The sequence below is a fragment of the Camelus dromedarius genome, chromosome 7 (genome assembly GCF_036321535.1).
Source record: "Camelus dromedarius isolate mCamDro1 chromosome 7, mCamDro1.pat, whole genome shotgun sequence".
Taxonomy (NCBI): domain Eukaryota; kingdom Metazoa; phylum Chordata; class Mammalia; order Artiodactyla; family Camelidae; genus Camelus; species Camelus dromedarius.
The window spans coordinates 27,602,053-27,616,319 of NC_087442.1; positions in this window are offsets into that span (position 1 = coordinate 27,602,053).

Here is a 14,267-nt window from a genome sequence, read left to right on the forward strand (position 1 = left end):
TCACTGAAATGTTCATTTATAAACTTTTATCTTCTTTATATCTATGCATTCATTGTTAACAATTATGCTTAGATCACTTATGAAAATTTAACGAGGCATTAAAAATCTAACCATCATTTGAACTTTCTTGCCAATAAATTCTGTAACAGGAACAACAAAAGATGCCATCCTCCCAAGATCCAGAGACACACCTAAATATAGCCAAAAGAAAGACAATTCCCATAAGAGCTGGCAACAGTCGTGGGACCCTAGTCACAAATGAAATGCAACCTACATTTTTGTCGGGCCATAATTTTGGGCCCCCAAGCTGACAGTTATCTCGACTGCAAGAACCAACAACCTTGCCCCAGGCAAGCAGAAAGTTCTCAGGACACAAAATGAGACAAACAAGAAGGCAATAGCTGTCCCTGGGAAAGACATCTTCCAGTAAAAGGAGTAACAGTGCTATTGCTAATGGAAATCTCAGACGCCAAAGCCTCAAAATAGGTGGGCACAGATTAAGCACTTAAAAGCTGTTAGAAAGTTAGGTAGCAAGAGTTCTGACACCTGTGCTATTAAGTTGGTCATGGAATGGGCTGAATTGATACTAGGTCATGTGCCCACTTCAAAATTTCAGTGTAATGACAGACACTGTAAAATACCATCAAGTCCCCAACCCAGTGGCATATCCAAGGGAAATCCCAAGACCAAATTCACGAGAATCCAGATGAGAAAGGAAGGGATAATGTGAAGCGTTGTGATGCATTCAGAGGTCCAGGAGAGAGGACTCTGGTGAGAATCCTCACTCTTGCCGACTGACTTCTGCCAGTTTCCCCAGGATCCCATCTGCAGGCTCCCAATCACGTGGGGCTTAGAGTAAAGACTGTAGCCCCAGTACCTACCAGAATTTGGCAATGTTTTCTGTTAATTTTAATGTCATTAAACATAAAATAAGCAGGCCTTCCAGAAGGTGGCACACTAAATTTTTCAAAACTTGAGGACCCATTTATTTGGTCAAACCTTGAGTCTTAAGGAGCCAAATTAATACCTAAGCAGGATATGGAATCTTTCATTATAGTGGCAAATGTCCTAATGGCTTTTAAAAGTTTGACATGTGCTTACTCAGATTTTGGTTTTAATGATCAAAATAGTCTCAATTTCTTGTCTTTATTTTCCAAAGCCCCCCAGCTATTTATGCCATTGACTTACCTTGAGGCTTTGTGATTTCCCTAATGGCCAGCACCTGTTGCAAACTCTGAATATAACTACCACCAGAACGTCTCAGGACCCCAGAACCTTTCTGGAAATTTTACTAAACCATGGAAATTGTCTAGGATCAAACTGTATATGTTTTTAAAATAAAGTTTTTTTGGATCAAAGAGCTGCACACAGGGAGTGGAGCTCAAATCCAAGAGTGACTTACCCACTGCCCTTGGTAATGATGAGAAGAACACTGGACACACAGGGTTCAAAGACCATCTTGCTAGTGAGTCTCCTTGTTCTGCAGGCCTGAAGTCATCAGCATTGGATCCCATTCTCATGGCCAATAACTGTCAGAAAATGATGAAAGAAAACAGTTTAGGTGATATAAACCTCATTTAATACTTCATAAAGTGAACAATCTCTTTCAGAGAACTGCAAAATGGGGTGGAGGCAGGAAGCTTTTATAGGATAAAGAATAAAGAACAAAGAAGAGGAAAATAGAAAATATCTAATTTACCAGGACCATATAGTCAACCTTGTTTGGGGTAAGAAGAAACAAGGAAATAAATATAGAGCCCACAGTGGGCTTAGTGTTTGGCAACTGGCTCACTGGATATACTATATTTCTAATCAACTGGAACTGTTAGAAAGTTAGGTAGCAAGAGTTACAGGGGTACAGAAGTTATCTAAGATTCCACATATAGGTGAAATCATATAGTATTTTTTGTTCTCTGTCTGACTTATTTCACTTAAATAATACCCTCTAGGTGTATCCATGTTTTGGCAAGATTCCATTTTTTTATGGCTGAGTAACATTCCATTGTATATATATATATATATATATATATATATATATATATATATATATATATATATATACACACACACACACACACACATATATATGTGTACATATGCACCACATCTTTATCCATTCATTTATCCATGGGCACTTACATTACTTCCATATCTGAGATATTGTAAAAAATGCTGCAATAAGTGTAAGGGTGCATATATCTTTTCTAATTAGCATTTTTGCTCTCTTTGGATAAATACCCAGGAGTGTACTGCCAGATCATACAGGAGTTCAATTTTTGGCTTTTTGAAGAATCTCCATACTGTTTTCCATAGTGGCTGCATAAATTCACATTCCCACCACCAGTGCATGAGGGTTCCTTTTCTCCATATCCTGTCAACACTCGTTATTTGTTGTCTTTTTGATAATAGCCATTCTGACAGGTATGCGGTGATATCTCATTGTGGGTTTGATTTGCATTTCACTGTGATTAATAATGTTAACAGCATTTCGTGTGCCGCCTATTGGCCATCTGTATGTCTTCTTTGGAAAAATGGCTATTTAGATTCTCTGCCCACTTTTTAATGGGGTTGTTTGTATTTTTGATGTTTAGGCTGTATGAAATCATATATGAATCTAACAAGATAAACAAATAAACAAGCATAACAAAAAAGAAATAGAGTCAAACAACATAACAAAACAGAAATAGATACAGAGAACAAACAAGTAGGTAGTTGCCAGAGGGGAGTGGGTGCAGGAGGAAAGAAATAGGTGAGAGAGATAAGGAGGTACAAACTTCCAGTTGCAAAATAAATCGTGTTACCGAACGATGTTCTTTTTGCCTAATGCGCAGCAAGATAAAATGCTGAGACATGGAGAGGTTTGCAGCGAAGAGGGAGAGGTTTGCAGCGAAGAGAGAGAGTTTATTCATAAGATCGCCAAACAGGAAACTGGAGATCCACCTCTCTGCAAGGGGCTTAGGGTATTTGTGAGATAAAGAAGCAGAGTGGTTTGAGGCGTGTGGGAGGCGTGGGGAGCGTGGGGAGCGTGGGAAGCATGGGGAAATGTGATTGGAAAAAGACGAGGTTATCATTATTTTGCACAGGTGTAACTGAGCTACGGGCCTCTGCACGTTCTTCTGTGCTTGCCCATTTGGAGGTCCGTGATCTTATTTAGTCTTAACCAGCTCAGCTGGAACTAGACACAAGTTGACACCAAGTTTCCAGAAAACAACTCAGGAAAACAGATACATGCTGCTAGGAGGACATGCAGGTCTTTCGCATTAACATTTAAAACGACCTTGTTTAGCGAAGGCAAGTGAAATGGATTTGACTGCTGATTACCCAGGTTTTCAATGAGTATGAAATGTACAGTGTGGGGAATGCGGTCAATAACTATGTAGCATCTTCATATGATGCCATATCATAACTACACTTATTGTAGTGATCATTTTCAAATGTATAGAAGTATCAAATCACTATGTTGTGTAACAGGAATGAATGTAGTGTTTTATGTCATTTACACTTCAAAAATAAACTCAGAAAAAGAGATCAGGTTTGTGATTGCCTGAGGTGGGGAGATGAGGGAAGTGGGAAATGGACAAAGGCAGTTGAAAGGTACAAACTTCCAGTTACATGATAGATAAGTACTAGGGATGTAATGTATATTATGATAAATATCATTAACACTGCTGTATGTTACATATGAAAGTTGGTAAGAGGGTAAATCCTAAGAGTTCTCATCACAAAGAAAAATAATTTTTCTATTTCTTTAATTTTGTATCTACATGAGATACTGGGTGTTCACTGAACTTACTGTGATGAGCATTTCATGATGTATGTAAGTCAAGTCATTATGCTGTACACCTTAGACTTATATAGTGCTGTACGTCAATTATATCTCAATAAAACTGGAAGAAAAAAAGAAAGGTTATGGAAGATGAAAACTATATAAATAGTAAACTTTATTTAATAGAAAAAAACTGAAGATATCTAAGCTTCTGTTTGCTGCCATGGCACCCTGGGGCAGGAGTGGCCCATCTTGTACCTAGAAAGTTATTTCTACATGACCTATGTGGTAGCTAAATACGGCTCTCCTAAAGACATCTACATCCTCATAACTGTAACCTGTGAATATTACCTTATAAGGTATAGGCTTTGTAGACATGATTAAGATGTAATTAAATTGAACATTTTGAGGTAGGAAAGTAATCTGGGATTATCTGGGCTTGGATTATTTGGGTGGGCTCTAATTGTGTCACATGTTTTCTTAAAAGAGGGAAGCACATGGAGATTTGGCAACAAAGTGGAAGGCAATGTGAAGATGGAGCAGAGAGATTGAAGATGCTGACTTTGAAGACTGGGGTGAAGTCAAGGAATGCTGGTGACCACCTGAAATTGGAAAAGGCAGGGAATGGATTTCTTCTTAAGCCTCTCAAAAGATGGCAGCCTTGACTTCAGCTGACATCTTGATTTCAGCCCTGTGATACCAATTTTGGACTCTGGTCTCAAGAACTGTGAGAAAATAAACATTTTAATTCACGAAGTTTGGGGTAGTTTGCTGCATTACTCATAGGAAACTAATACAAGCTCTTATCCAACCAAATCTGGATCTAATTAGATCTGACAAAGAGTCAATGAACTTTCAAAGTTTTCAAGAAGATAATTAGAAATATGAATTTACATCCATTATTAATTATAAGAAACCTCATCTTAAATTTATATTGTGAATTGAGATAAGTGCTCATATCATATCAACAAATTACAAACCAAAAATCATTTACATACAAGCGACCAGAAGTTGAAGAGAATCCTCAGCAATTTTTTCAGGATTTTAAGACTCATGATATCAAATCTCATATGCTACAAAATACCATTAAGGCTGTTTCTTTTAATATTTTCAACTTAATCATAAAGAAAAAAGTGAAGTATCTTTTGTGAAGTCCTTGTTCTTTCTGTCACAGCAAAAAAATGGCAGCAGTAACCACACACACAAAATATGAAGACAAATCACAATAAATTCCTTTGTTAGCTAATATTGTTAGAACGTGAAATTTGAAGATATATGTATTAGAACAAAATATGCAGTATGAGAAGTTTCCTATGCAGATTTCTGAAAGTGCAGACACTGCTAACAAGTCCCAATTTAGATTGTTACAGAAATTTATTTCCATAATGGAATACTGAAAATTTCTAAGGAAATTTGCAAATGAGCAAAATAAAACACACATACACACACACTTATACACCACACAACGTGTGTGTGTGTGTGTGTGTGTGTATGACCGGTTAGACACAGCTGAAGAGTATGTATGTATATACATGTATGTGTAAACTGACAAATTAATATGAAATATCAAAAACGTAGCACCAAGACAAAGAGAAGAATGCATGGATTGCAAGGCATGGAAGCCAGAGTGAGATGACATTGCATATACCTTATTTTTTTTTAAGTAAGTAGAAAAATTGGGTAGGGAAAATATTTGTAAGTTAAGAGCTTAAATTATTCCAGAAATGAAAAATATCTGTTCTCAGTTTTAAAAAGTCAGATTACTTCCAATTATTAGTCACAAAAAGATCTCCATATCCACATTAATTATAATAAAACCAATACATTAAATGAAAATAAGAGTAAAAGCTTCTAGAAAGAAAGTAATGATTACATAATAAAAGATGATATTCTTAAATTAGAATTTATTTTTAAACCGTTTTATTGAGTTATGAAAGACCAGCAAAAGCTGTGCATATTTAATATAAGCAACTTGATGAGTTTGCAGATAAGTATACATCTATGCAACATCACCACAATACAATCTATTCCATAAATATATCCATCACCTCAAAAAGCTTCCTCCTACCTTCTTTATTCACTATTATTATTTATATCAATGAATATGTTTTTATAAATGAAGGTAAGAATAAGACATTTTCAAGCAAACATAAATGGAGAGAATTTAGTACAATTCTGAAAATAATTTTCTTTTTTGGTAGGTTTATATATCGAAATCAAGAAGTACAATAAATGCCAAGAGTTGGAACTACTTAATGAGAATTGATGCTACCATACAACATGCTCTCTAATTTTTCAATCTGACTTTTCAATATTGTCTCTCTGATTTGTGTTGGGGTGGACCAATTACTATTATTTTTTAATCAGGAAACAAGCAGCTTTGAGATTACCTATAACAGGAAAGAACAATTCCCCATTTAACAAAATCTACAGTTTCTTTGTTACACTGTTTTTTTACATTACTACTGGCTACGACACTTTAGAATTTTTCTATGTAACCACTGATGAATACCTTCATGTAAACTCGGTTCCAAATTTGGCTGCCACTCATTTAGAGTTAATTTTGAATCAGTTTTTCTTTTATATTCCCTGATAGGGTGGGCAAAAACACTTTAGAAAGCACATTCATTGGCAAACCATTTCATTCTTGTCTTCATATTTATTTCATTGAAGAATATTATCAAGTACATACTATGTATCCAGCATGGTGCTGTGCTCGGGGGGCATATTGACAAGTAATCACTCCTCCTGCATGCATAACTATAGTAAAAAAAAAAAAATGTGATATACAAACACCTAATTTCCAGAAACCTGCAGCCCTTTGCATTAAATATACATACTACACTTTATGTTATGACACTCTAACATACATCCATTATCTGCCTAAAATTCTTAAATGTAACTGGGTATCAGTTTCAACTTTAATGAAAACTCTGTTTCAACTTTAATGTAAACTCTGAAGGGAAAAATTCTAAGTTTTAACAGAGCCCGAGAAGCAGTCTGTGTGCAGACATGTAACTATAAATATTTAACTTTGATTCTATGATGAGTAAATCTATATAAGAGGAAGATAACAGTGCCTATTAAATTAGATAAGATTTGTAAGAAGACCCTAGTTGTGGTCTTTGTCCAATAATTTTTAATAAAATCATTTAAATTCTCTTAGTTTTAGGTTTTACATTGGCAATATAGAGTGTTATGAATTATGTTCTTCCAATTTTTAGGGGGGCAATAAAATTTTAAAAAACAGTGCTTAAGTATGAAGACAGAATACCAATTTGGATTGTTACAAAAAGATAAAAGTCATATACTAATTTGTCTTGTCATCTGGATGTTCTGTATCATATACTATCTTTAAAATTTAATACATTACTAAATTTAAAAAAGAAAAGCACTCCAATGATATAAATTGAACCCAACTTTTGTTTTAAAACTGTGTTTTTCCTTCTTTCAACAAATTACTCTCATTTCATTGTAATCAGCAAGTGTAAGTTGGATACATTTAAAAAAATAGCTCTCTATAGGAAGCAGAAGAAAGACTGTGGAAACTGTCATTTCAGGACAAAATATACAAAACCCCTGGATTTCTCCAAGTTTTAGCTAAGGCCCTCTAATTTTGAGTTCTTCAGTATGATGACAGAGTCTATTCTTTCTGAAAGGCTGTGCCTTCCACTGCTGCCACTTCTGTCCATAGTCCTTGTTACTTTGTCAGTTCTTCCTTTGCTAAATTTAAAACTGAATAATGAGGTCATCCACAAGGCCTCCTTCTCCTAGGACTTTTGAAAGCTGAGACTTTTTCTAATGTTCCAACTGTGTCTCAAATTCAATTCTTATGATGACATTATGACACTTTGAATATAAATAAGAATGGCTTGTCTGGAATTTTATATTAAATTTTAATAAGAAGTGTATCTCATGGTATTTTAAATTTTGTTTTGAGAGAATTTTTGTTAAACTGAATGGGAAGTCTGATTTTTACTTGGATACACTTCTCTTTGTACAGATCATTGAAATGGATCAGAGATTTTTTTTTTATGGTTTGTGGGGCTATACATTTCTTAAAGAGATGGAAACAGATACATTATTTCTTGGGGTTTTAGTTGAATTGCTGTCCTACTTTGGGAAAGTATTTCATCTTACATTAAAGAAAACCAAAGAGAATTAAAAAAATAATTTCCAAGAAAAGAAAGAAAGAAAGAAAGAAAGAAAACCTGGGGGATAGGTATAGCCCAGTGGTAGAGCACATGCTTAATTAACATGGACGAGGTCCTAGGTTCAATCCCCAGTACCTTCATTAAAAAATAAATTGATCACATTTCCTGGTAATGCCCTAAATTTATATGCACAATAAAAAATGACTTTTTCAGAAATCCCACTGAGTCACAAACAGATACTGGCTTTTACCTTTAGGTTATATCAAAAGCCAGGATCTATAAACATAATACCTGACATCTTTAGTAGAGAGAACTTGCAGCTATATGCAGTTCAGGCCTGTGCGTTTAATGGATTCAACAGTTGGTTCCATTTGATCAGCCTTCCTAGGGAAACACTAATTGCGTTGCTTTTCAGAAATGCAAGAAGCTTAGGTTAACGGATTTCAGCGTTCAGCTTTATCTCCGACTTCAAAGGATGTAGAAGCCCAACTAACCTCAAGGCTTATGAAATATTGTAAGAAACCCTTTTAATTTAAAAATTAGACAATGATGAAAATATGGCTTATCTCATTTCTACTATTCTTGGTCTCTTAACTCCTAATATGACACGCCCTGTAACTGTGGTACTCCAAGTAGCAATACTCAAGTCTTAGAATAAAACATCCCAAGCTTGGTGTATAACTAGTTAAATAAATTATTCTTTGGTGTGTGCCTAAGTCAGTTCTCTATGCCCGACAAACCTAGACCTAAAGGAGATGAATGGATATGCTTGAGATTCCCTTAAGAGTGCATTATCATCTTCATAGGATTTGAATCTACATTCATCTGAGGTGATTTTATCCCTGTTTGAGATGATGGAAGGTCTTTTTACATTTCTGTTTGAGCATATAGTTGCAGTAAATTAAACTCAATTATTTTGTATTGGCAGAATAGTAGGCAGAACTATAGGTCATTATAAGTGAAGGGATCTCAGAGTTTACCGTATGAGTTATTCATGACATGGGTGTATTTTATGTCTATAAACTGAGGCAAGGAGAAGTTTACTGACTTGTCTAAAATCAAGAACCTAGATCCGTAAGTAAAAACCAGGTATCCCAATTTAAATTTTACTTTCCTTTCAATATACATCATTACTTTTTTGAAACAAGATTAAGGTTATTAGAAGCAAAGAGGGAAATTTTCTTTTCTACTGAAAGACTTTGAAACCAAGAGTTAGGCTGGAATTTAGGCCAAAAGAAATGCTCTGAAATGGATGGTTTAATTCAACTGATACTAAAATTTTAATCCTGAAAAATAAATCTTATAATATTTCAAAACAATAAAAAAAAGTGTTTGATCTACATAATGACAGTCCAAAATTGGGAAAAGGAGATACCACATAAATTTGAAGATAGCAGTGAGAGAAGTATGAAGCAAAATTAATGAAAAATGTGCAAGATGTTTATGTAGAAATTTATAAAATATTACTAAAAATAATTTAAAATATTTGAAAAGATGAAGGTTTATACCATATCATTTAGTGGGAAATTTAGTATTATTAGGATGTCAATTCTCCCAAAATTTACTACAGATTCAATGAAATCTAATCAGGAATCGCACAGTTTTTTTTGTTTGTTTTATTTCAAATATTGATCCTAAAATGAGTATGTAAAGTCAAAGGACTAAGAATTGCAAGATAATCCTGAAGAAGGACAAAGCTAGAGGATTTCTACTAGTTAAATGTATGAAAGACTAGAGAGATTATGACCATGTGCTACTGGCAAAGGATAGAACGTAGACCAATAGAAAAGACTGAATTTATAGCAAAGCATCACTGGGGCACAATGGAGTGATTAAAGTCTTTTAAATAGAAATATTTGATTAAATAATTATTAAAAATAAATCTTGATCCCTACTTCATGTTCCATACATGAAAGTCTATTCTAAATGGATTTAAATCTGGAAACTACTAGAAGTAAACCTAGTAGTATATTTTCCCCATTTTGGAGAGGTGTATATATATATATATATATGTATATCAGAAACCCTAGGCATATATCCCATTTACCTTGTGGTAGATAAATATTATTTAAATAGGACACACATAGGCAAAAATACTAATCATAAAGAACATTGTTAAGCTGAACTAAATAAAATGAAGAAATTATTTTTATTAAAATAGATTATTAAAGCATGAAAATGTAAGTAACATCAACTCTTTGAATAGCAGGTGGTCGAATGCCATTATTTCAGATATAATAAACTTAGGAGTTCTAATGTTAACTGATTGATCAATATCAACCACCTAACCACAGCTAACTTTGATCGAGATTCTTGCCTTTCAGTAGTCTATTACCTAGATTATCATCATAAAAGTGATGAAATGAAGAAGAGATAATGAACATAGCTTTAAACATGGAGTTTGAAGCAAGGGAGAAAAAAACCTCATAAATATACAATATATTTAGATTTTCAGCAAAGGAATTTGTCTTGGGGTATACTTTTTAGAATAAATGTAATAATTGAATTTGTAAAGATTGATTATGGAGTGATGGAGTTAATACAGAGAAAAGGGAAAAATTGTTCACTGACAATTTTAGTACATTGAATGAGAGAGGTAAATTAATAAATGGAAGGAGTTAGAAAAGTAATAGTAGACATAAAAAAGTATAATGCCACAGACAGGAGAATTTCAAGAACAGAAATAATATAAGCAACATAAGTTAAAGAAATAATCAGAGTAAACTTATTTTACATATAATAATTTATGCCCATGAAACACTAGATATATCCAAGCAGACTTCGTCAAATTTTGTATGCACAAAGAAAATTCAAGTAAGGAGAGCACCAATGAAAAAAACATCATATGGTACTTCAACAAAGACGCAATACATAACATTTTCCATTTAATTATTTTTTACTTCCTCAATATATTAGCTTGATGTTCTTTAGTAATTTCTATATGTTCATATAAACTCACTGACATTTTAGATAAATATAGCCACGATATAACTGGCCTAATTGAGTTTCTTCTGGGAAAAAAAGAAAGAAAGAAAGACTTGTTCTGTATTCAAACAGAAAGTATGCTCTATAACTGGGGTATAGACTCTGCTTTTATATATGTAACAATACGTAGCGTAGAATGATTTCTTAATAAAAATAGGAAGTAGGAGAAGAAGGGATGTAGGTTTTATTTATCTAGAGCATAACCAGGGTGTTTAATCACTTAGTTAGTTACAGTGCAGAGTCAATGAGAAAACGCTAGTAGTTTAAATTCAGCAAGAGATAATTAACTTACCCTTGCTTACACCCATTTATTATTATTCTACTTATGCCAAGATGCTCTTCAAATTTTTTTTCCAAGAACTGACAGCTAAAGAAAGTGTTAGTGTCTCAGCCTGAATTTGTCTGTACTATTAATTATCAACTCAAATCACACATTTTTCTGATTTCACATTTGTAGCTGCTTAGTAAAGGGTTATCAGAAAATGATGATAGAGGAAAAAATAGCTCACTTAATGAAAAAGTGGTTAATTAATGAATCTATGAGCAAGAACTCTGATATCTTTGGATAGCTAAAGTTATGCAGGTAGAACACACAGACTTAAGAGAACAAAATGATCTGGTTTCTGAGTGGAGGTTGCGAGCATTAACTGTGGAATCAGATTACTTGGACTCCAATCTAATCTATAGTCCTTACCCTGTGTGGATTTATTTCCCTTTGTTTCCTCACTGGAAAAAATTGGAATTATTCTCAATTAAAGTAAGTTAAAGTAAGTAATTCATGGAAAATAGCACAGCTCCTGTGCACAATTATATTATTATTTATATGGTTATTATCATTATTATTCAACCATGTTTCCATATGGCCATTCTACCTACACAATTTTTTTTGTTAAAAAGCAATAAAATAAATTGAACTTCAGAAAGGACAAGTTTCAAATGATTTCCATTTTAGAAATATTATCTGACAGTGTAAATAAAAAATAAGTGTAATTCTATTATAAAACTTAGACAATAAAAATGAAATCAAGTGACACTTGATTTGCAACTTTAGAGAATAATATTATTTTAAACTATTTGAGCTTTTCAGTTATTCTTGTAACCCATAATATTTGACTACCTATATAAGAAAAAAACAAAAGTATGGAATCCATACATCTGTGGCTTTGAAAGTGGCCATAATTTCAATTCCATATAATATGAATGGGCAAATTAATCTACAAATAAGTTTGCAAGTAGGGCCACTGTTTGTCTTATTTTCACAGAAAACAAATAACATTGAGTCTGTTCTACGAAAAATACATTTGAAGAAAAAGGTAAGGCTCTGCATAGTTTTCTTGCCCATAGAACCAACTTCAGTAGAATTTAATTAAAGTATGGGACAAAAAAATTAACTGCATGTTATCGTCAACAAATGTTCGATTTCCACCTAACATATTTTGTGATAGAACAAAAAGTCTTTCTAACATGCTAAACTGGATATAGGAGTTTTCTACCTTAGCTTATATGAAGGTTTATACAAATGCAGAGTTTCTCCTAGCAAGCTTGTTGAGACAAAAAGTCTAAGACCACTAAAGAACAATTAGACTACACTATGGAGAAAACATGATATTAAATAAAATGAGCTTAACAAATGAATTGCATTTTAATGATTCTTATAACATTTTTGGTTCTTAAGTCATAATTATTAGTTTAAGGTAGAGATAAAGTGATTTTTTAAAGCAATGGAATAAATAAAGAGTAGGAAAAATAAGATAAAGTGTATTATATACAATTCACTGTACAACTACTCTGAGATATATTTACCACAAATAATAACTAGTAATTATGTGACATGATGGAGGTATTAGCTAACACTATGGAGATAATCAAGTTGAAATATATATGTGTATCAAATGAACACATTATGCACCTTAAATTTCCACAATGTTCTATGCCAATTACATCTCAATAAAGCTGGGGAAAATGTGAACATTTAGTAAAGACAAGAATTCTCAACTAATTTTTTTTGCCATGGTAGATTTCAATAATTCTTTGTACAACACCTCATGATTCCTCTAGTGACAAAAATTTGAAACTCATAGACAGCTAGCTTGACAAAGTTAAACTCTCTAGTCACATAATATAATGAATTTATCTGGCACAAGAACATTACATTTATCATTTCTATTTCATTGATATAAAGTTAACTAATCCATCTGATCAGAGACAAAATACTATAGAGTGCTAGGACTTATATAAAAATTAAGTTAATGATACAATCAGGCACACCATTACTATTTGAACATGTTCTACATCACTAGGTAGATTTTGTTTTTTTTCAGGTGTAGAATCCATTTAGTTATCTAAACCCTTGGGAAGAGGTACCACTTTGTATATTGTGTGTTTCTTCTTTGTAGATTATTTGCTCTGGTCTTCTTCATAAGATTTTCTTATTTTTTCATATTATTTCTTATAATTTATATTAGTGAATTTATCACTTGCTTTTTGCTGTGCAATAAAACTTAATTGTAAACAACATACTCTCTTTTATTCAGCCCACAAGTGAATGGGCTGACTTCTGGTATGGTCTAGGTCAGCTAATGTGGGGCCCTCTCTTGTGACTGTTGTCAAGTGGAAGATGGGCAAGTGGCTGTACGATACAGGATGATCTCATTACTTGGTAGTTATCTGGCTTTTAGCAGGAATACCTTGGTTCTCCTCTATGTGACTTCTAGTTATCTAGCAGTCTTGCTAAGGCTAGTCACAAAGGTGGTCCTGGGGCTCCAAGCAAAGCAAGAGAAGTCAAGTTCCAATGAGCCACCTTCATTTGAACGATGTCAAAGTTAAATTGATACACAGTCGATCCTTGAACAATGTAGGGATTAGGGGTGCCCAAGCCCTGCAAAGCTGAAAACTGGTGTGTAACTTTACAGTCAGCCCTCCATGTCCATGACTCTGCATCCATGGAGTTAACCGTCCTTGGATTGTGTACCACTGTAGTATGTGTTTATTGGAAAAGATCTTGAGTATAAGTGGACCTGCACAGTTCAAACCCATATTGTTCAAAGGTAAATTGTAATTTTGAACAAAATGCCCTTCTCTCCTTAGTGTTTCTTGTTTATGAAAAAGACAGCAATTTTAATAAGTGCTCAAAAAAATCTGTATTTGCATTGGCCTACGACTTAGGTACCACTAAGTGGATGGTACACTGTAACTGTAGTGATTTGTTTCTCTAGAGACAATAGTGAGAGTATTTTACATAGGTACAAGACCAAAACCAAAAACCAATGGAAAAAATAACAACAACAACAACTATATGTGGGTTATATTTATTTTCCCTCTCCTAATTCACTGTAGCATTTCAGATAGTACAGAGAATTGCT